Below are 23659 nucleotides of genomic sequence, written 5' to 3' on the forward strand. Positions count from 1 at the left end.
TGTCAATTTCAATTTCTTACAGCCTTTGACATGTGGATGTCGCTAGAGTTTGATGCCATGTACAATGATATATATGTCCAAGTAGGATACTTGTACTCTTGTAGGGGTTTAGTGGTGAATTACCTGATTTGATGTGAATATAATCTACGCCTTGGACAATATTACCTGATCATGAGAATTCATGGGCTCTGCAGGGGGTGGAGAAGGATGAATGAAGTGGTGGGGAGGAGAGAGTGTCACGTTGTGCACGCACTATGGGGCATATTACCAAGCAATAGCGATAATTATCTCTATTTCTTGGTTAGAGACAAAAATTTACCGCTGAGCAGCGGTGATTTTCATCGCAGATAAACCAAGGTTTATCGCAAAAGCGATAAAAATCGGCCGCAATGCATGAATATCGCTGAAAAGTCAGCGATATTCATGCATTACCGAGCTAATGCTCTTAGCCATGTTATCCACCTCCCATTGGATAACATGGCTAAGAACTGCTCAGGGCAGGTGTTAGCTTTTGGAGATATTCGCGCTTAGCGCAAATATCTCCATAAGTTGGTAATAGGAGATAGCGATGTTAGCGACTGTTTCCAGTCGCTAACATCTTGCCACGCCCACTTTGCATGTCATTAGTGATAAATATCACTGACATGCAAAGTGGGGCCCAAGATGGTCGCTATCTTCTACTAGCTGTCGCTAACTGGTGTTAGCGACAGCTAGGTAATAGGGAGATAATGTTATCTCCGCTTTCTTGGCTTTTAAAGCCAAAAAAGCGGAGATAAACCCCCTTGATAATGTGACCTGGAGTGTTTGTTTTTTTCGTTCTGATGCGTTTTTTGCTGCATTGATGCAAAAATTATGTTAGGTCGTACTGTGGCTGTTGTATTCACGTTTTGACTGTAATATTTGAATAGTTTTTGCTGTTTTTATGTTAATGTAATAAGTTGCCTATTTAAGAAATATCAACAAATGCTGCTATATCCGCAGCCAAAACCTGCACTCGTCTTTATACCCCCTATGACAAATACAAATGTACCGTACCGTTGTTTAAGATGGGAAAATAGCAGCAGTTCTTCAACTGTTTAAAGCTGCAACCAGCCCAAAACTATGCCGGAGACCTGGCCTGAATTACCAGTGTTAGTGCTTACTGTATGTTATATAACCCTAGCGGCCACATGCATCATTGTTGCCGTTTGCGATTTCTTAATTGCGAAACTTAAGGAATCGCAATTAAGAAATCGCAAACGGCTATGCACCAAGAAATCACAATTTTTCTTGCGATTTCTTAAATTTCCTTCATTGCGATTCACAATTTGCGAATCGCAATTAAGGATACCTTCCCATTGATTCCTATGGGCCTAGAGGCCCATAGAAATGGATGGGAAGTCATTTTCAATTTGCGATTAGCAATTTGCAAATCGCAAATAGAAAATGCAATTTCAAGGGTGCAGGGAGGGTCCAAAGGACCCCCCACTGCTCCCCTGAAATTTAACTTTAAGTGCATTTTTCTCACACACATGCCCCAAGGGCATGTGTGTGTGTAAAATGAAACTTTCAAAAATGCACTTTTGTGCATTTTTTAAAGTTTTCGTAAATTACCATGAAGTCAACTTCATGGTAATTTACCTCTCCCTATTTGCGAATTCGCAAATCTAAAATGTTCATGCATTGCATTTAAGAAATCTCAAATTGTGATTTCTTAAATGCAATCGCAATTTTAGAAATCGCAACGTGATTTCTAAAATTGCGAAAAACATGATGAATCCCAAATTTGTCAATTCCATTCGCAAACGGCCGAAAATTGCGATTTGCACCGTTTGCGAATGCAATTAACAATGATGCATGTGCCCGTTGGGCTCTTCGACCGGTGTCCTAAATAGGTAAAGAGCTGGTGCATCTGTATTTTCTCACCTTAGCCGCTGCTAAATGGTTGGTTATCAATGGAACTTTAAAGTCGTGTGCTGCTCTGGAAATATAAAGTAACCAACAGAGCAAAACACAATAACATACAAAATAATATACGCAGAGGCAACATAACAACAAGATACGACGTAACACAAGACAAAAGAAAAAACACAACTTCACTTTTCAATAATGCAGGAAAAACATTCAGCACTGCGCAACAAATACGCACAAAACACTGCTGTCACACACTGCTGTCACATATCACCCCCTCCAAAAACCTGCTTCCATAATTTGCTGGTAAAGGGTGTCTAGCCCAAGCACCGTCTAGACACCATGGACATTAAATAAACCCAATCAAAAATGTTTCTTATCCGGTCTCTTTTCTCTGATATATACAGTCCTTACATCTGCAGAGCACTATTTGGCAATATCAAACGCTTATTTACATATGCAAATAAAGGACTGTTTGGCAATACATGTTTGTTTATCTTTAATGCTTTTAAGAAGAACTACAGAAGGGTAAACTAAATTAGAGAGCTTTCAGTGAAATGTAAGGATTCGGTAAATCTTAGCGTACTTGCTAAATAATTTCATTGCTTATAGTTGAGTGAATTACTGTTTCTAATGAAGCTTGTACACATTCAGCACAATCATTAATTACAACTGCATAAGAAGTCAAATAATGCAAGATATGTAGCAGGAGCTCTGCGCTCAACCGGAAGGAGGGAAACGGGCATAGAGGCTCTCTCGAGGTCTGTTCTCCCGAGGTCAGGCGGTGCTTGGTTTCTGTCCTGTTAATCGTGACGTGCCACTGTGACAATCTACATTAAATAACATAAGGTATCATCACCGCATACTCCTGCCTTCAGCCACTTCTAAATACTGTAATTGTGCTCACTTACAGTTTGATGAAGAATATAATATGAGATTAAAATCGCAGCTATTACTGGGCGAGGAATTTTAAATTGATGCGCTGCAAACCTATGACGTCGAGTCGTATAGTGGGTGACAGACACGGGTATTCCTCAATTCGTCATTATTACATGTATTGTCATTTATAGTCTGTCAGAGGCTCGATTGAACAGATTAGGATTTGAAGAGAGTCAAGCGTATCGAGAACCGCAGGACACAAAGAAGCGCTTTCAACAGAGCTGTGTGCTTTGCCTCTATTTTTGATTTTTTTTTAACGTTTATCTTCCAGGTGTAATTGTTTCTCAGGCATCTCTTTGGAGCATTTCAAAGGTGAACTTGTTTGAAAGTGACAAGTGCTCTAATCCATGCCCAAAGAGTTTGATGCCAAGTTGTGTCAACTTGTGTGGGAAAGTGTTGTGCATTGACCATAACTGGTAAATGCCAGTTGCCCTGTGGTTAATACCCTCCTATTCCAAGTTTTGAACTTGGGAATGAGCATGCAGTATTGCTCTTTATCACACTGGATTCCAAGGAGCAGATCTACAAGGAAGTGCTGCAGCGTGGCACCTCAAACGCTTTGGCGGCACCAGGCTGCAGCACTTCTGAAGCACAGGGATGTGACACATTTACAAGAATATGTAGCATATCTGTGCTTCCCCGTGCGCTGGCGCACAAACTGTAGCCATGCGTTGACACAGGCACCCTTGCACCATGGTGCACGGATGCCTGCGTCTTGGAGAGATTGTTTTTGTACAGGAAGGGGCTGGGCTCAAATTACGGAGACATGGTAGGCAAAAGAACAATGGATTGGAATGATAGCTCAAGTTATTGCCAGTGGTTGGAGTTATTGAAAGCATCCTGCCATCATAATTTGAATGTTTGATTTACTGACCTAAGTGGTCAAGGGTATGACCAGATGTAGGCCCCTTGCTCACTGTGCCACTGGATTCAAGTTACCGCCGACTGTAGAGCCCCAGTTAGGGCAAAACCGGTCTTGACTTGCTTGTGGTACAGTTCAAGAGGATCTGGCCTGTCAGTTTGAAATGGACTGTTCCTAATGGATCAGGGTCAAGACTGACTTGCATATGTCAGGATCCAAACTGAGGTGGTATAATGGGAAAAGCACAATCATACGGAATGATACCCTCAGCGATTACCAGTGGTTAGACACATTGTAAACATCCTTCCATCACCTATTACAATATCACAACCTACCATATCAGAAATTGGAATATTACTGACAATATAAACACTTAATTATGATGAAACATGTTAATTGTAATTTGGATATATAAGCAATTTTATTGATTGCAAATTGTCCAAGTCAAAATCTTTAAATTGTGTTTCCTTATTTACTAATTCTATTTTAGAGTCTTAAGAGATGTTTCCCTTCCAAATACAGAATCTATATTTTACGTACAAATATTTTCCAAATGAAATCTGGTTGCAATACATTGAGATTGTTCCAACACCTCGTTCTATGCTGTCAAAGGAGAATACAAAATATCAGACAGATGAGCAAACCAATGTATAAAGAAATTCAAAAAGCCCTTCTGTTTATGTATATATCTTCCCCAGGAACGTTTGGCAAAATGTGAGGCTGGAAGACATTCACAAACCAACAGTAAGCCTATACTTGGTTTTCCTCTTGAGTCAAATGAAACTGTTTTTAAAGCCTTTCATAAAATTGCAGCCCTTCAACTGGTTACTAGATGTCCCTCTCAAGTATTATCCAACTGCTTGAAATTGTTTCTTTACAAACCTGAATGTACCTCATGTTGTTACTATATGTCCATTTGAAATCAGATGCAACAGCCTGAAAAAACGTTCACAAATCTGAAGTACTTCAAGTGGTTTCTAGAAATAGCGCCAGATGTAAGACCCAAATTTGCATGCGCAAACGGGTTTGCAAACCGTTTGCGCATGCAAAATGGCCCTGGGCCATGTACAAATCCTAAATAGTGAGTCACAATTTATTTGCGACTCTCTATTTAGGAATTGCAAGTCTCAATTTGGAAGGGGAGTTTCCTTCCTAATTGCACCCGCAAATCAATGTATGAATGTTTTGTGACTGCAATTGCGGTTGCAAAGCACTTGCAAATTACCACCCTCTTCAAGAAGGTGGTAATGGAGTTGCAATTTGGAAGGGGTCCCCAGGGAACCCCTTACACGTTGTGACTGTCTCTAAAAATATTTTACAGGGCAGGCAGTGGTCCCAGGAACCACTACCTACCCTTAAAAAATTAATTGTAAAATTTTCATTTAGATTTTTTTAAATGCATCTTGTTTAAGGAAAATGTGCTATATTTAAAAAAAAACTGCTTTATTTTAAAGCAGTCCCAGACATGGTGATCTGCTGGGCCCAGCAGACCACCATACCTGGGAGGGCATGTCATTCCCAATGGGTTTTCCAAATTACGAGAGGCTCATTAATTTTAATGAGCCTCACAATTTGCGAGCTCATTGGGAATTGCAAACAGTGTTAAACACACTGTTGTACATGGCAAATTGCACCTTCTTGTTCAGAATCTTGTGCATGTTAAATCTAGGGTCCTACAGCCAGGTAAGCCCTTTTGTACCCACAGGAGAGAGTTGGACAGATTCAGGGGACCCTCCCAGGGTAGGGTCAGGACAGTAGGGCAGATACTCCCCTGTCCTTTGTCCAGTTTTGCACCAGAGCAGGAGCCAACAGATCCCAGGACTGGTTTGAACTGGACTATGCACAGGGACACCACATGTGCCCTTCATGCAGACTTTCAGGCAAGTTGGAAGTGCACCCACCCAGCCCCTATACAATACATCCTGTCTGGGAGGTGGTCACACCCCCCTGTGACAGGATGCCTATGGTTCTGCCTTCCCCTGCTCCAGCTTGGCTCAGCAGCAGGGGGGCAGAAATGTGTCTCTGGTTGGCAGCAACCATTTTGTGCTGCCTGGGTCAAGAAGGCTGGTACCGGGAAGACCAGGGACCCCACCAAGCTCACTTCAGAAGGGTGGAATCATACATCCTACACTGGTTACAGGTGTGGAGGTATGATTCCAAGGTATTTGATACTAAACACAACATGTTTTGTTGCAGCCATTTTCGAGATAGCATTTTAGGCAAGCACCTCTACCTATATTTCTGGCTGCGTCACAGACATCCCGGGAGAATGGTCTCCGAAGACTTTAGGGGTGTCTTGCTCATGCAGGGGCAGCCTCTCACGTAAAACCCAGGACCCTGCCTTTAGGATTCTTAAGGCCTGCTAGAGGGGTGACTGTTTTAAGTGTAGTGACCTACATCTATAGTAAACCTATATCTTTCGTAAGTGGCGCAAGCACCAGCTTAACCAGGCTGCACTGGCAGGCCTGTAGTTCCATTTTGCACGGCCTCTCATGGGTGGCATAATACATGCAAACAGTACAGAAGATACTCCCTCGCAACCTATATGTTATTACTTACACTTTCAATATACATTTCATACATGGGCTATTCAACCAAGAATTCAATTTTTTTATTTTTACTATAGTATTATTCTTTTATCTTTGTTCATTTTCAACATTTATCAAAAATACATATTTCTGTTGTTTACAACAGTCTCTAATACAAAATTATTTTCCACAATTATAATCTGTTCACACCCAGGTAGAGAACAAACCCACACACACCACTCATTTATACATGTACATTACATCCATATCCCATCCACAACTCTATATAGCTATCCCAATTTACACGTTACAGGTTATCTGAGGTCACCTCTAGTTAGGTGAACTTTCATTAGACCTTAGAGATGATAAATTAAGGTTTCATCAGGAGGAAAGGACATTGTCCCAGGCCGCTTTGAAAGTGTGCCGCGTCTTGTGCTGACTCTGCCTCCTGGACCAGGAGGTGACCTCAGATAACCTCAAACAGAAGGGTAAGACTAATAAGTTTATAAAACTACCCAACAACATCACAAATAGTGATATGTTTTCTATCTGTGTTAAGTGTTGTATTTGTCCTGACGAATGCTCTTAGACCACCTGGCCAACAGAGCAGAAACATGTCGACGTTCTTTCAGTATTATTAACATATGCTATGGATACCTAAACTTCCTGTGAGCATACTCAACCTTTTTTAACCTAGCAGTCCAGCGATACTAATAAAGAGTATCTAAGTCGTCTGGAAGCTTTTTTAAACAAAACCTTTTTGCGCACTTTCAGTGGGGTAACTCTAATATTCTCTGGAGACTGCCACAAAAAAACCAGAGAACGCCTCGGGTGAGGCTGGCAATTTACAAATTGTTAAACCCAATGATTGCTGCCATAACGTTTGTGTGGGGCGGCCAACAACATATACCGCTTTCGTTATACACAACGTTTATGAGGGTTTTCCAAATATTTCTCTTGGTATAAGTGGTTACAAGTGTCCTATCCACCATTGATTAACTCTGCCTAATTCTGGGGAACAGATAGGACAGCTATTCCTCTTCCCTCATTTTGATGAACTCTTATTTTGAGTATTGGTCAAGCTTGTACATACGCAGTTCCAACTGACCAGTCCCCCCTCAGGAATGTTCCGCCAAACTGACCAGTGGAGTTGTAACCCCTCCCATGAGTTGGCTGTGCTCCAAAAATGACCATATATGTACCTAAACTTTGTAACCATGTACCGCCTACCTTTTTATTGTCTGTAAATTGTATAAAAGAAGGACTCGCACTAACGTTCGGGGTGATACTTCTTGCATTACCGAAGGGTGCTGTAGGAATGTACCACCACCCCATGGGGTCTTAATAAATTTGTCTTTTGTACTTTTCAGTTTCCGTGCCAACAGTTCTTTTGGTGTAAGTGGGTATTCTGCGTGGCATGTAGGCCTTGGGAACCCAATACCACACCCCAGCCCAAGGATGCATAGTGTTCTATACTTTGCTCCATGCCTTAACTAGAATAGAAAAAATGGGGTAGTTGCTAAGAGGGCCATGGCCTATGTAATTAAGGGTGTGGCTTAATCAGGTAAACTAAACTTCTGCAAGTCACCTAGTGTGCCACCCATCTAGTATTTTGTCTCCTTTCTGAGATTTCTGCTATTGCATATAGACATATAACACAACAACTGAAATACTCCTAAAACAAGACTGGACTACTGGCATGTCAATGATTGCAAACCATTTAAAATTAATACGTAACAACAATTTTTTTGCAAATAGTTAATATTGTAAATACTTCATTTCTAAAATGTGTTGAGATAGTGAATTAAACATTACTGCAAGGGGTAGTGGCCTTAAGAGTGTGTCTCTCACTCCCTTTATGTTCATTCATGTTAAAAATGGTACACCATTTTTTCTTTTTACATCTCCTCCCTCTGCATATCCTACACCTCATCTCTTTCCTCTATTCACTCTCTCTTGAATGCACTTCCTGACATCTCCCTCACTTCACCACGCCCGCATACATAACACACCCATTCTCCTGTAAGCATTATTTTATATTTTTCACCTGGTCAATATTTTGACAACTGTATACCTCCTTTATTAGTTTGCATAATATTACAATTGCAGCTGGAATGTTTAACCACTGCTCTGTGCACTCATCAGAGAGGCAAAGGGCTGGATTACCATCTATTCTGAAAACCTTTTTGACCTACTGGCACAGTGAGAAATGCACACTTCCATTACCCTCCGCTCCAGAGCTCTAAATAGTGGCCCGGTATTTACACCGGGAGGTTACTTAGTTCAAAGTATGCACTTTTATAAGAATATTATGCAAAGTTTAAAAAAATCTGATGCTCAACATCCTGGAAGTAGCCAACACTCTTAGGAAAAGCAAGATAGGTAAAACATTTGAATTATAAACAAGACCTAATTTACTCATATGGATTGCATAACGTTTTTTAAATGAATTGAAACAAAAATTTATCAGTTTTATATTAGCCGCTTAACTTAAGAACAGGAATGTGGGGCATGAACGGGACCCTTTTCAGTATCCATATTTAATTCATACCTGGTCTGAGAACCAGGGGTACCCTTCACTTTAGCCACTCTTACCCCTTTATTAAGAGGTGAAACTTATTGAAAAAAGATGTTTTAGGGTTTTCACCTTTAGGGGTGGTTCTTTCCCCTGTTTTGGATGGTTGTGTGTGCATTCATAGAAAAAAGATTTCATACAATGCTATTACTGGGAAACCTTTTGTATCTAACTTTTTTTAATAGACATTTTTAGAATGAATGACATTTACCATTTACTAGAAACAAATTAATAGAATTACTATTTGATCAACATTGCCATTTGCTTGCTTATTTCTTAATGTGTAAATGCAATAGTTGCAGACCTTTCTTTTAGAAAGTTTTGCCAGAGGTATGAAGGACTGGGTTCTTTTGGACCCAGCGGTGCCAGGGCACAACACCTGAAACCTTCGTGGGTAACCTGTTCCGGCGTACAAGTCACAGAGACACGGGACACTTCCTTCGGCGTCAAAGAGTCAAGGTTTATTTACTGCAGGGAACACAGAAGTCACAGGAAGTACATCGAGTGTAGTTCGGGGAGACTGCTTCAAATTGGTTTTGTGGATCGCTCCTTTTATACAGTTTTTACCCATAGGCTAACATTGAACACAAAGGTTTACAACTCGGTTCCCACATCTAGCTCCCAGAGGGGTCGCTTTGGTCCCTTTCAAACACATGAGGTCCGGAACATAAGTGCGGAAACATTTTGGCGGCTCCCAACTGTAAAAACCCATCTTCCCACCATTAGCAAATTCCAATCAGCAATCAAGTAGATCGAAACAGGAACGAAGACAGGTGCAGAGGAAGACGGAGACAGTGGGGAGATCGGAAAGGGTGTAAAAGGGGAGGTGTCGGGAAGCACGAGATACAGACATCAAAGGGACATGCCTAATGAAATGCACGGCTGAGACAATAAGTCCGTGCGGCAAGATGAGCCTCGAGCGGCACCACCTGCCTTACAGTAGCAACCCCCTCGTCATAAAGACACTTTCAAAGGACATGTGTCTTCCGCAAATATCTTGGGAGTCCCAGGGTCGCGAAGCGGACAGCGTCCGTTCGCTGACTACTTGAGGGCAAGAGACAAAATGGGTGCCGTATCTAAGATGGAACCCGTGGGTACAGATGAAAAGCCCACGTAACAAACGAACGGTTTAAGTTAGCACAGTGAAACTGCGCACACTTACTAAACTCGTCATTTGCGGTTCATAGATACCAGACTCGACCATATTCGTGCGGGTCGAAAACACCACTTACAATTGTCACGGAACCTCAGACGCTCCTTTTGCCCTCATGTAGGCAAGCACTAGTCGGAATCATATTCGATATTCATCAGACCATCGAGATGTCGTTGTAGCATAGCTCTGTCCAACCGAGTCCCCTTGGTAACAGGTGGTTGTCTCATACACGTTGTAGCACAGAGGCCACATAAGGCAGGACCACACTGTACACAAAGGCAACACGTGAACAGGAACACTACCACAACTCCGATGATCATCAGAATCTTCCAACCCCAAGTCGACATCAGGCCCCAAAACCAACCAAGTAGCGTCCAATCCCCTACATCCACGTGTATGGAGTCGGAGATCTTATGCAACTTCGAGATGGCTTGATAGACAGTAGGAGCATTATCAGGTATGAAAATGCAACAGCTCGAATGGATCACTTTACATACCCCACCGCGATCTGCCAAGACGACATCTAAAACCATACGGTTTTGTAACGTCATAAGTCTCTCCGCCTGAAGTTCTGTGGTGATATTACCAAGGGCACTAGCAGTAACATTAGCTGTCGATTCTACCACTCGAGTCAAATGTCTCAGGTTCCTACTATTAACCATAGGTCCCCAAAACGGGAGGAAACCTTTGAAAAAGTCTCCTGCCTCTTGACCGGCAGTGTCCTCTTCGCTAATTACGCCTCGTACAACTCTAGTCTTATGATAATCGGCATCTACAGTGAACGTCGGAGGCAACAGATTTGCAACAAAACATGAGCCCATGAAGTCTACGGGCAACCATGTGTATGCACGATCATGACAGATGAAGTACGTACCCTTGGCAGCCAGAAACACAGGGGACGGGGACATTGGCAGAACGTAACTTTCAGTGCAAGCACTTGCTCCAAGTGAGGCTTGCGAACCACGACCCACGAGACAAAGATTACCAGTGTGGGGTACGACCCATATTGGAGGCGAGCTTTTAAGCTGCTTTCCATTAGTGAACATACTATATTCCCCTCTACTCAGGACCCTATAGGCTTGTACCTCTTCTTTAGGGATGAGAAAAGCATCATGGATCTCATCTTCCATATCCTCTATTGACATTGATAGCACCCACTGATACGAGGTAGGACCAGAGTTGGGGGAACGTTGTTCTGGAGTGGGGTGGAAACCCAGTGCGCTTCGAAGCATTGTTTGGAATGCTCGAGCTGACCCTTGGGAACTATACGGTAACACCAGATATGGGATTCCCTTACCCGTAGTATGTGGCATCAACCCACACACCCAACAATTAGTAGTGTTAACCACTAACTGATGCTGATGGAGGAGCTGGATAAAGGAATTGTTGCGGAATTCCACACGTCTAGCCTGTTCGTGTTCCGGTAAAATATGAAAGGAATGAGGAGAAACAGTAGTAGTAGTAAAAGTAAGGTTAGGGTAAGGAGTAGGAGTAGGGGTAGCAAGTAAGAAGTGAGACATAGTGTAATACACCCCACCCGCCAAGAATACAGAAGCAGTTAAAAACAATACAAACAATTGGGATACAACACATTTAGTACGACTGAGTTTCTGCAGTTTGACTCTGTACGCCTGAGCTCCTTCCAAATCGTTCAGCTTCGAAAATGCCATTCCCTACGACCGTCCGCAACGTTTCTTGACGCACTTCGTTCTGTGCAGCAATAGTCAATCCCCAGGAGTTCCTAGGAACCGACGGCCTTTAACCTAACGTCAAGACCTACTGTCCAGAAGGAAGTACGCGCGCGGCCCTACGGCCCTCAATACACAATATGTATTTATTTAGCACAATAATTCTCTGCTGTGGAAGGAAAAAGATACAAGGAAGAAGCTTGATATATGTACAAAACAAGTTTCAACGATACGAATGTTCAAAGTTGATCAGGGGAAACGAGGATATTGTAGTTGTCAATTACAGCAAGGCAAGAAAATTTATTTGTCCTTAGTGCGAGAACGCAAAGAATATCGATGTTTCCCGGGACGTGTCTGCTCGTCGAACAAAGGATCCGTTGAAGAGACAGGGTCCTGCTGATCAGTTTGTTGATCTGGTCTCGAGTCTTTTGCTGACAATGTTTCAACAGTGGCTTTCTGCTGCGCTGAGGTTTCTCCAACAAGCTGTGCGTCGCTAAAAGGTACAAACGCCGGCAATGTCTCTGCTTCTATTGACGCAATGCCTTTCCTTACCCACGGGTCTGCCGGCAAAGGAATAGGGACTCGCTTACAATGGGTAGCATGTACCCAATTCTTCCGCCCCTCAAGACGAACGGCAGTCCTCGTGGCCAGGAGCACCTGGTAAGGTCCAACAAAGCGGGGGTCCAGATTCTTCTTGCGTGAGAAGTTACGGGTAACTACCCAATCACCGGGCTGGAGCTGGTGGCCTGGACCCTCCGTCTGCGTCGGCAAGGCGTCGTAAACCTGTTGATGAATTAACCTCAGTTTAGCAGTCAAGTCATGTAAGTAGTCAATCAACATCGGATACTCAAGATCAACGAATATACCTGGCCTAGGAACCCCCCACACATTCGCAGGACGGCCGAACACTATTTCATAGGGACTAAGCCCTATTCGGGAGTGTACAGTCGTCCTAGTTGACAGTAATGCTAGAGGCAAAGCGTCAGGCCACGAAAGTCCAGTCGTAGCCTGAATCTTCGCTAGCTTTAGTTTAAGGGTACCATTGTAACCTTCAACCAATCCAGCTGACTGGGGATGATTGGCGCTATGGAATTTCTGATTAATTCCAAGGCCCTTACACACACTCTTCATCACACTTCCAACAAACTCACTTCCGTTATCTGACCACACGACTCTAGGCATTCCATACCGAGGAAAGTATTCCTTCAGTAGGATTTTCGCAGTAGACAAAGCAGTATTGTCTTTGAGGGGATAGGCCTCAATCCATCGGGAGAATGCGCAAACCACAACCAAAACATATTTCAAGTTATTGCATCGCTCCATATGGATGAAGTCCAATTGAATCACCTCAAAGGGATACGAAGGAGGAGCAAAACTGCCTGGGGGAGTTGGGGTTCCTTTGCCAGGATTGTACATTATGCACACCATACAATTCTTCACCAGACGTTCAGCACACTTCGTAATTCCATCATTCTTCCACACAGGCGACAACAACTTGCAAATGCCTTTCGCGCTAATATGTGCTAGTCCATGTGCCATTGTCACAACGGCCAGCACATACGCATCAGGCAACAACCATCTTTTCTGATCCGACAAATCAATCCAACAACCATTCGCATCCAACTTTCCCGTACTTTCTTTCCACTTCGTCTTTTCAGTCTCAGTGGCCTCATTCTGAATTGCTTTCACACTCTCAAAAGTATCTACACACATACTTGATTCTGTAGGCCACCTAACCGAACTCGTCACATACATTCGAGTACTAAGGTTCCGGGCAGTCTCCTTAGCAATCTCATCTGCAAACGCATTACCACGACCAACATCATCCGTCACTTTACGATGCGCACTACACTTGACAATCGCAACTTGAGCAGGCAACGTCAACGCATCCAAAAGATCGTTCACAAGCTGGCCATGCTGTATTTTCGTGCCGTGTGACGTGAAGAAACCACGCTCTCGCCACAATCGTCCAAAACTATGCGCTACACCGAAAGCATACTGGCTATCGGTGTACACATTCACACGTTTCCCTTTCGCTAATACACATGCTCTAGTGAGAGCAATCAGCTCTGCAGCTTGGGCAGAATTCTGATTCAATCTCGCAGTCTCAACAACAGTATTCAATGTTACAACAGCATAAGCAGTAGTCACATCACCATTCGGCAATTTAAAACATGACCCATCCACATACAGAGTGCCATCCGGATCGTCCAATGGGGTGTTTTTAAGGTCCACTCGACCTTTCGTTTCCTCTTCTGTCCGCAAGTAGCAGTCATGTTCTGTTACTTGATCTGACTCTGCACTAATCGGTAACAAAGTTGCCGGATTTAGGACATTACAACGTTTTATCTGAATGTGGCTTGCCAAGAGCGTCAATTCGTACCCAGACAACCTCGCACTCGTCAAGTGCTGAGTTTTCGTACGATTCAACAGAGTATCGACTGCATGCGGAACCATCACCGTAAGCATATTATCCATGACCAATCCTGCTGATTGTCGGATGGAGACCGCAGCTGCCGCAGTTGCTCTCAAACAACTCGGCAATGCTCTAGCTACTGGGTCTAAGGTCGAGGAAAAATATGCACATGGACGTTGCTTACCACCAAAAGGTTGCGTTAAGACACTCAACGCACAACCTTCTCTCTCGTGAACATATAACGTAAACGGCTTACTGTAGTCAGGGGTACCTAACACAGGGGCCGAACACAATGAATCACGCAGTTCAGAAAAACTTTTCTGACATTCTTCCGTCCATGGTAAAGGAGTTGAAACATTCTTGCACGTAAGAGCCACCAATGGTTTCGCTAGCAATGAAAAATTAGGGATCCATTGCCTACAGTACGACGTGATACCTAAAAAGGCACGCACATCTCTTTGGGTTTGTGGCACAGCCATTCGCGCAATCGCTGCAATTCTCTCTGGGGTCAATCGCCTTCCCTCCTTTGACAATAAGTGACCTAGATAGGTTACTTCTTGACAACAATATTGGAGTTTAGAAGGTGACACCTTGTGATTTAACTCACAGAGATGTTGCAGCAACGACACCGTAGCAATTCTGCAAATGTCCTGAGTATCAGCAGCCACCAATAAGTCGTCGACGTATTGGATTAAGGCCGCACCAACCGGCAACCGAAACGCATCCAGTTGTCCCTTCAAGGCTTGACTGTAGATAGACGGACTTTCACAGTAGCCCTGAGGAGCGCGTTTGAACCGGAAGCTACGTCCACCAAGAGAGAAACCGAAAAGGTCCCTGCTCTCTTCGGCAATCGGGATGCTGAAAAACGCATTTTTCAAGTCAATCACCGAAAACCATGATGCAGTAGCTGGAATCAGAGTCAGTAGCGCCGTGATATCAGGCACAACAGGAAATTGAGGAACCACAATTTTATTTACCTCCCGTAAATCGATAACAAAACGATAAACAGGCGGTTTGGTAGGATCAGTACGTTTAAGAATGGGCAGTACAGGGCTGTTGCACACGTTTCCCCGAGTCTCCTCAATAACATCTTTCTCGATCAAATCATAAATGATCGCTAACAGTGCTCGTTCACCATCAAGGGAGATACGATATTGGGGAATACGTGGCAATCGCACATTCGATTTCAACTGAACAACATAAGGGGAGATATCAAGTAGGCCCACATCATTTGGACCCGTCGCCCACAAAGACACAGGAAGAGAATCCAATTCCGGTGGAAGCTTATCGAGAGACAAATACATGGGAGAGACTACCCTCTCTCCTAACGTAAGCTTTACACCCGCAGGAGAACAATACAAAGTTGCATACAAACGTTTAAGCAAATCCAGACCCAAAAGATTTTCGCCACAACCAGTGGTCAAAATCAACGGAGCTTCGAGCTCACGAGGCCCAATTTGAAGGGGCAAAGGGCGCGAAACTGGATTGCTAACGGGGGCGCCAGAGAATCCAACGGAAACATTTGTTAAGCCAGACAAAGGTGCGCCAGGGAGTTTCGAATGCATAATGGAACTTTTCGCTGCACCAGTGTCCAACAGAAAAGGCTCAACGACGCCCGATGTAGCAACTGCGACGTAAGGCCCTCTCTGATCAACCGGAACTGATACCACTCCCTCCTTTTGTCTTTGGCTGTCCTAGTAATTACTATCGTCAGTCCCCTGATCGACGTAATAATCGTCTACATTGTACTGCGCAGATCGTCCTTGCGATGATCCACGTTGGTCGAAACAGTTATTAGAATTTGATAAGTTGTCAGAGCGGTCGTTCTGAGCACCACGACCTCTACCACGTGATGCATTCTGTGAACCACCACGGCCTCCTCTAGACGAATTACCACTATTGCGTTCGTTCAAAGCGGGACAATTGAATTTAATGTGTCCCTCCTGTCTACAATAAGCACATTGATTGTACCCCAACGAAGATCTTTGAAAAGAGGAATCGTTACGCGACTGCGATCGATTCGATTGCGACTGTGATCTATTCTGCTGAGACGCATTCTGATTAGAACGCGGCGGATACGCTTGTTGTAACAACACTTTAGTTTTCAGCTCTTTTGTCTTTTTGTCAGCACGGTCATTTTCTTCTTTCTCTCTATTTTCATAATATTGTGCCGTAGCCAGAATCTGAGCTGAGGTAGAAACGGCCCATGCACTTTCTGAATTCTTCAATTTATTGCACAAGTCGGGCAATAAGTTCGATACAAATTTATCCACAAACAACCTCTGTCCACCCTCAGTACCCATATCCTGTCCACTATGATCAACAAATGCTTCCTCAAACCTCGTAAAGAAGTCTGATACGCTCTCATCTTTCTTCTGTTTACAGGCTGACAATTTGTCCCAATTTACCCTCATAGCTGGCATAAGCGTTTTCATTAATGTAATGATTCGCTGAGGAAGAAGTTCAATCAACTGATCGGGTTTAGTAGCAGCCACTTGTCCAGCGTCTGCCGCTGTAATGGCATTCCAATCACCACCTAATTCATTTGCGTGATCTTGGTGACGAATCTTAGCCCATACCGGTTGTGGTACGACGTTGCCAAACAACATGTCGATATCGGCAAGATTCATTACCGTAGCATCTACGAGCTGCGATAGTTCCTTATAATACCCAGCAGGATTTTTGCGAGGATCGGGCAAAGATTGTTTCACCTGAAGCACTTCCGATCGTTTCCATGGGAGATGTATCCACACTCTCTGAAAATGTGCTGCCACTGGAGCATTAACATTAGTATTATCAGCTGGTATCCAAACCGGCGGAACTTCACGCATAGGATATTGGCCAGACTCGGCTTGTTGGCGCTCAAGATCCTCAACAAACAGTGCGTGAGGAATAGGAGCGAGGCGAAAAGACAGCAACTGCTCAATAGCACGTCGGACATTAGTATCGACTATCAGTCCAGTTGCGAACTGAAGCCGAAGATTAGACAGGGCGGTCAGCACCTCGTCAGGCGCAACGGCCGCTATCTGATCATGTAAAAGTTTACACATTTCGTCAAACACATATCTCTGAGTTGGTATGTTGAATTGACTAAATGTTTCAAGAACAACTCGGGGTGGATTTCTCTGCGGATTGTCCATCCAACCCATCGCCATATTGTATAGCGCAGCGCGTTCCCTATTACCAGGAAGCTGACTACGTCTCTGCGGCGGACCATCAGAACCAGCGGACCCAAAAACAGGTCCGAGCGACTGAAAGAAGCTAGCCGCAATGGGAGAATTACGGTTACGAGTAGAGGGACAAGAGTAAGACACAGGACTAACAAGAGGAGGGGTAGAAACGCTAGCAACAACAGGGGTTAACAACACAGGAGCAGTAGCGTGAGTAGGAGTATGTGGAAGCGGAGGAGCAGTAGGAATAGAAACAGGCACAGGAGCAGGAACAGTCGGAAGAGCGGGTGCAGGTTGAGGAACGGGTGGAGGAATAACAAGTGGGGGAACAGGTACGGCAGGGACCACAGGAGCTACGGTACCCTGTACGTACGGAGGTGGCGACTTCATAAGATAGGACATTAAAGGATCCTCAACTGCCTCTTCCGTCTTATCCGACTCCGTAGGCAAAGCAGGATAGCATTTATCTATGGTCATACGTTGTAGCCTCTCAAACACTTCCTTATCCTTATCCTCCTTATCACGCTGAAACTGCTCAGCTTTCTTCACTATGGTAGCAACATTATCTCGCTCACTACGTTTATTCTGTCTGATTTCTTTCTGTCGGGCTTCTTTGCGCCACAACCGAAAGGCATCGAACATGGCCGGCCTAGATTTACGTTCGAACAACTTTATTTCCAAATTATCTAAGATCGACGCTTCGAAGCTACCGTGAGGTGGCCAACGAAGATCGCCGTCTTTCTTTGTATATTTTATCCAGTAATCGTTAAAAGCAATCGGGCCTAGCCCATGTTTGCTATATAAGTCATAAGTAGGAGTTCCAACCGGAGGTATCGGACACGAGTCCTCCAGCAGGGAATCCGCACCACAAGGTCTACAACAACTGAACAAAGTACTGCGACCAGGCATCTTGCACACTAGCCGAGTTTCACAAACTTCAAGGGTTACGGGATTTACCAAGTCCCAGCAAAGAACAAAACCCTCGGTCTTTGGCGGCTGCAGTCGTCAAACAGATACAACAACAAAGTACGCTAGCAAAGTGTCACCGACAAAAACACTCACACAGCGTGTACAACAAAAACCACTAGTGTTTACAACAAGGACACTCGCTAAAAGTGTCTACAACAAAAACACTCGCTAAAGTGTTTACAACCAAGGACTCTGGGAGCGACCCACAAATACTTAACTCAAAGATCAATGGCGTCCTCAGGAAGGCCCGTCAATCGTCTCGCTATACCAAGGTCTACGCCAGGCGCCAAAACAGGTCTACAGTCAGGGCAGCAGTCCGTCGCAGCCGTCAGGAGGCGGGAATCTTCGCGGGAAAAGTCTTCGGGCCACTTATTTCGACAACAGGATCGATGAAGCGGGGTGCACCTTCCCTCGGAGATTTCACACGAAGTTCCTCACGATCGTCGGGCTTGGACCGGTACCACTGATGCAGCCCCACGTTGGGCGCCAACTGAAGGACTGGGTTCTTTTGGACCCAGCGGTGCCAGGGCACAACACCTGAAACCTTCGTGGGTAACCTGTTCCGGCGTACAAGTCACAGAGACACGGGACACTTCCTTCGGCGTCAAAGAGTCAAGGTTTATTTACTGCAGGGAACACAGAAGTCACAGGAAGTACATCGAGTGTAGTTCGGGGAGACTGCTTCAAATTGGTTTTGTGGATCGCTCCTTTTATACAGTTTTTACCCATAGGCTAACATTGAACACAAAGGTTTACAACTCGGTTCCCACATCTAGCTCCCAGAGGGGTCGCTTTGGTCCCTTTCAAACACATGAGGTCCGGAACATAAGTGCGGAAACATTTTGGCGGCTCCCAACTGTAAAAACCCATCTTCCCACCATTAGCAAATTCCAATCAGCAATCAAGTAGATCGAAACAGGAACGAAGACAGGTGCAGAGGAAGACGGAGACAGTGGGGAGATCGGAAAGGGTGTAAAAGGGGAGGTGTCGGGAAGCACGAGATACAGACATCAAAGGGACATGCCTAATGAAATGCACGGCTGAGACAATAAGTCCGTGCGGCAAGATGAGCCTCGAGCGGCACCACCTGCCTTACAGTAGCAACCCCCTCGTCATAAAGACACTTTCAAAGGACATGTGTCTTCCGCAAATATCTTGGGAGTCCCAGGGTCGCGAAGCGGACAGCGTCCGTTCGCTGACTACTTGAGGGCAAGAGACAAAATGGGTGCCGTATCTAAGATGGAACCCGTGGGTACAGATGAAAAGCCCACGTAACAAACGAACGGTTTAAGTTAGCACAGTGAAACTGCGCACACTTACTAAACTCGTCATTTGCGGTTCATAGATACCAGACTCGACCATATTCGTGCGGGTCGAAAACACCACTTACAATTGTCACGGAACCTCAGGTATTCATTTTAGTGCTTTTCTTCAGGGGACATTGTTTCATATTTCTGCCTTTACATCATCAAACAATCATTTCAGATGCTCTTAAATGGCTGACCCCTTTACCACCTCCAAACACCATCAATCCTTGCCCCCCTAAAAACTCCTCACCACTACTAAACTACATCCATCCTTGAACCCTAAAAGCCTTTTCTACCTCTACACCCCATTTATTGCTGAACTATAACATCCAGCACTGCCTCATAACTCAGCTCACTTCTGAACTCTAAAACCCCTCCACACACATAAACTCCACCCATCTCAGAACCTTATAAGACACTCACTGCCCTTACATACCACCCATCATTGACCCCTAAAAAACCCTCCCCACTCCTAAACTCTATCCATCCTTGAACCCTAAAAGCAACTTCTTTTTCTAAACTTCACCCATCCCGGAATTCTTAAAAGCCATCACCACCCTCAACTCCAGCCAATCTTGAACCCTAAAAACTATTCACCCGTCCGAATCTCTACTGATAACTGAACCTTGAAAATCATCACCATCCATGAAATCTAAAACTCATCAACACACATATGCTCCATTCATCCCTAAACTCTAAAACCTACTCACACCCCTAACCTCACTCATTTGTGCGCCCCAAAATCTCCTGATCACCCCTACCTGACACCTAAAAAAAGCCTCACACAGGGGTGAGCTTCCTATAAAAAACGTATGCAAGACTCAGGCACACACCCTTGCACTTTGGCGTTAAGGTTTGTACCTGGCGCACAGCAGCTGAAATCAGCACCAGTGCTAGGAAGAGGGGAGGAGAGTGTCATATTTCTGTAAATATGGTGCTCTCCTGCTTTCTTCCTGTCAAGCAGTGTAGCACAGACTCCTTGGGTGTAGCTCTGTGTTGTGGGATACCTATCAGAATCCGGGCATGCATGTGCGTACCTGTTCTTTATATGTTTTATGGTATAGGGAAGCTTACTCATTTCCTGACTTTTCTGTTTGTGTGAAAAAAAATTTCACTGCCGCTATATGGAATATTCAGCAGAATTATATTTAAAGATTGGAGAGTGGGGCAGGAGAATGTTTGCTGTGTTACCTTTAAGAGTAATCCAAAACAATGATCTCTTATAATCCAACACTATGTCATAATCACATGTTGGGCAGAGAATTATTCTTGGGTAGGTTACTGCTCTTTTAGTGGCAGGACTCAGCTAGACCCGCTAGTGCAAGGGGTTCGCCCTTCTCTGCACAAAGTCCTCAGACCAATAGGAAGAAGTTGGCACAGAAACTGGAATAGAAAAAGTAACATTTATTACACCTCATGAGGTGGTGACACAGTTCAAACAGTACCCTTCAGTATTGCAAGAAGTAGCACCACAAGCCAAGAAAGCATGGTTTATTCATACCCGCACAGGGGCTCAAAAGAAGGCGGTACAAACACAAGAGCACAGTTTATGCATATATAAGGTAATATCGAGAGGCACAATCGATCAGTGGGAGGAGCTAACAGTTCTGGGGGTTGACAAACACATTCCTATCTGTAACTAATCACTAACAGATGTGGACCCTACTTGACATGCGCGAAAGTGAAGGATGCTAAATATAACTTTTTGCCGGGCAGATTTCAAGCACCGTGGACAGGAAGATAGGACAAAGCACATGATCGGCATGAGGCAGCATGTAGCAGACAAGATGGCTGCCGTCAATACAAAATGGAGTCTGCTAAATGTCAAGATAACGGCCAGAACTAAGATGTCTTCTGCCAATGCTTAATCTAATTGCTGTCAAATTACAACAGACAACACTTTCAGCATTAGCTGAAGACATTCACTCTTCTAGGATAATCTAAATATTCATCCTGTATATTTATTCGCATCATGTCAGCTACTTCTTTATCTAACATGTGTTGTGCTTTTGTTTTTGCAATATTCTTCCTGGTTGGCATACAAGCAGTAATGCACATAGAACATAGCATTGGGCCACAATGGATACACATACAACAAGTGAAAATCACTGCAATAACGATACATAGAACAGTCAGTAGTTTCCAACCCCAAGCAGAGACTACAGCCCAAAACCATCCAGTAAAAGACCAAGGGCCCGATGTAGGTAGGCCGTTACCGATCGGTAACGGCCGAAAATACCGATTTTTGGCCCTTACCGATCGGTATACAGCCATCGAGATGTAGGGCAATGAAAATCGTCCAAATCGGTATATATACCGATTCGGAATGGCTACCAAATCGGAAATAATCCGAATCGGAAATACCCCGAATCGGAAAGAGAACGAATCGGTAACATACCGAATCGTTAAAAATACCGATTCGGTACATGTACCGAATCGGTAGTGACACCGATTCGGAAAAAAAAAACGATTCGGTCCATGTATCGAATCGGTAGAGACAGCGATTCGGAAAAATGCCGAATCGGATAACCTACCGATTCGGTAGAGTTACCGATTCGGTAAATCTCCGAATCGGACAGAGAGAGAGATGTAGGGAAGCATAGAAATACCGATTTTGGCTCAAAATCAGTATTTCAAAATCGGTATTTACCATGGATTACAATCTTGTGGTAACCAACTTCAACCTATAAAAATAGACCCAAAATGCATTGCAACTTGCAGGATGGCTGCTTTTTATGTCATTGCAAGGCGGCTACGGCTACAGCAGGAAGGAGAGAGGGAATGGCAAAGAGAGGAACAGGTCTACAGACAGAGGATCACCCTGTTCATGCTCACAGAGGCAGAGATCCTACAGAGGTACAGGCTGGACTCAGACACCATTCTGGAGCTCATCAGGGACCTCAAACCACTGTTGGACCACCCCACCCCAAGGGCACACGCCATCCCAGCGCACGTGCAGGTGCTATGCAGCCTACACCTGCTTGCGTCTGGCAGCTATCAAAGTGGAGTAGCTGCGGTAGGAGGGGTGACCCAGAGCAGCCTGTCAAGGTTTTTCCACAAATTCCTTGACGCCATGATACAGAGGATGGACCAATATATTTCTTTCCCTGCAACCCACGCGGAACTGGTACAAACAAAAGCTGACTTTTACCAGATGGCACAATTTCCCCAAATAATTGGCTGTATAGATGGCACGCACATTCCGATTTGCCCCCCTGCTGACACAGAATACATATACCGCAATAGGAAGTCTACGCACACCATCAATGTTCAGGTGATCTGCAATGCGAAGTGCACCATCACAGACCTGGTCGCAAAATTCCCAGGGAGTACCCACGACTCCTACATTTTTCAACAGAGCGGCATCTATGCACGGCTGACGGCTGGCGAATTTGGTGAAGGATACCTCCTAGGTGAGACACATCATCAGACCCCCATAACACAAAGTAGCTAAGTGAAATACATGTATGCATGTGAGTAATGTTACCCCTTTTCCTTCTAGGCGACAGTGCATATGCCCTCCGCTCATTCATACTCACCCCCTACCTCAACCCCTCTACACCCAGCCAAAGGAGGTATAACCGGGCCCACAAAAGCACAAGGAATGTAGTTGAACGGACCTTTGGCATCTGGAAAAGCAGATTCAGATGCTTGCACAAGAGTGGAGGTGCAAGGCAGTATACCCCCATCACCTGCTGCAAGATCATACTGTCTGTGCAATGTTGCACAACCTTGCGGTGAAGAAGGGCACTGAGGTGGAGTTGTCAGACTACGAGGACCATTATGACGACATTGCTGTGCCACAAACACAACCTGCTGGGGTGTCTACGCCAAGTGATGGCAGATACAGACGTGAGGAGATTACAGAAAACTATTTCTGAGTGAGTACAGATGCACAGACAGGTCAATGGTTGTAAGGAAATTACATTTTTAATAATGTTGCAACACCGTTACTGCACTGATGTGCAACAAAAGAAAATGTTAACAAAAAGTGGTTCAATGTCAATTGTCCGGGTTGCCTCACCCGCCCTGGCAAGTTAATTTTTTTCTGCGCTCAGCAGCCCCACTGGGATGTGCCTCTCCCCCTTCTGCATGTCCAGCAGCTTCAGCAGAGCGCCTGGTGCTCCGGCGCGGCTCTGACACTGCGCTGGCCGGGCTGCTG

This window comes from Lissotriton vulgaris, chromosome 9, assembly GCF_964263255.1.
Source record: "Lissotriton vulgaris chromosome 9, aLisVul1.2, whole genome shotgun sequence".
Lineage (NCBI taxonomy): Eukaryota > Metazoa > Chordata > Amphibia > Caudata > Salamandridae > Lissotriton > Lissotriton vulgaris.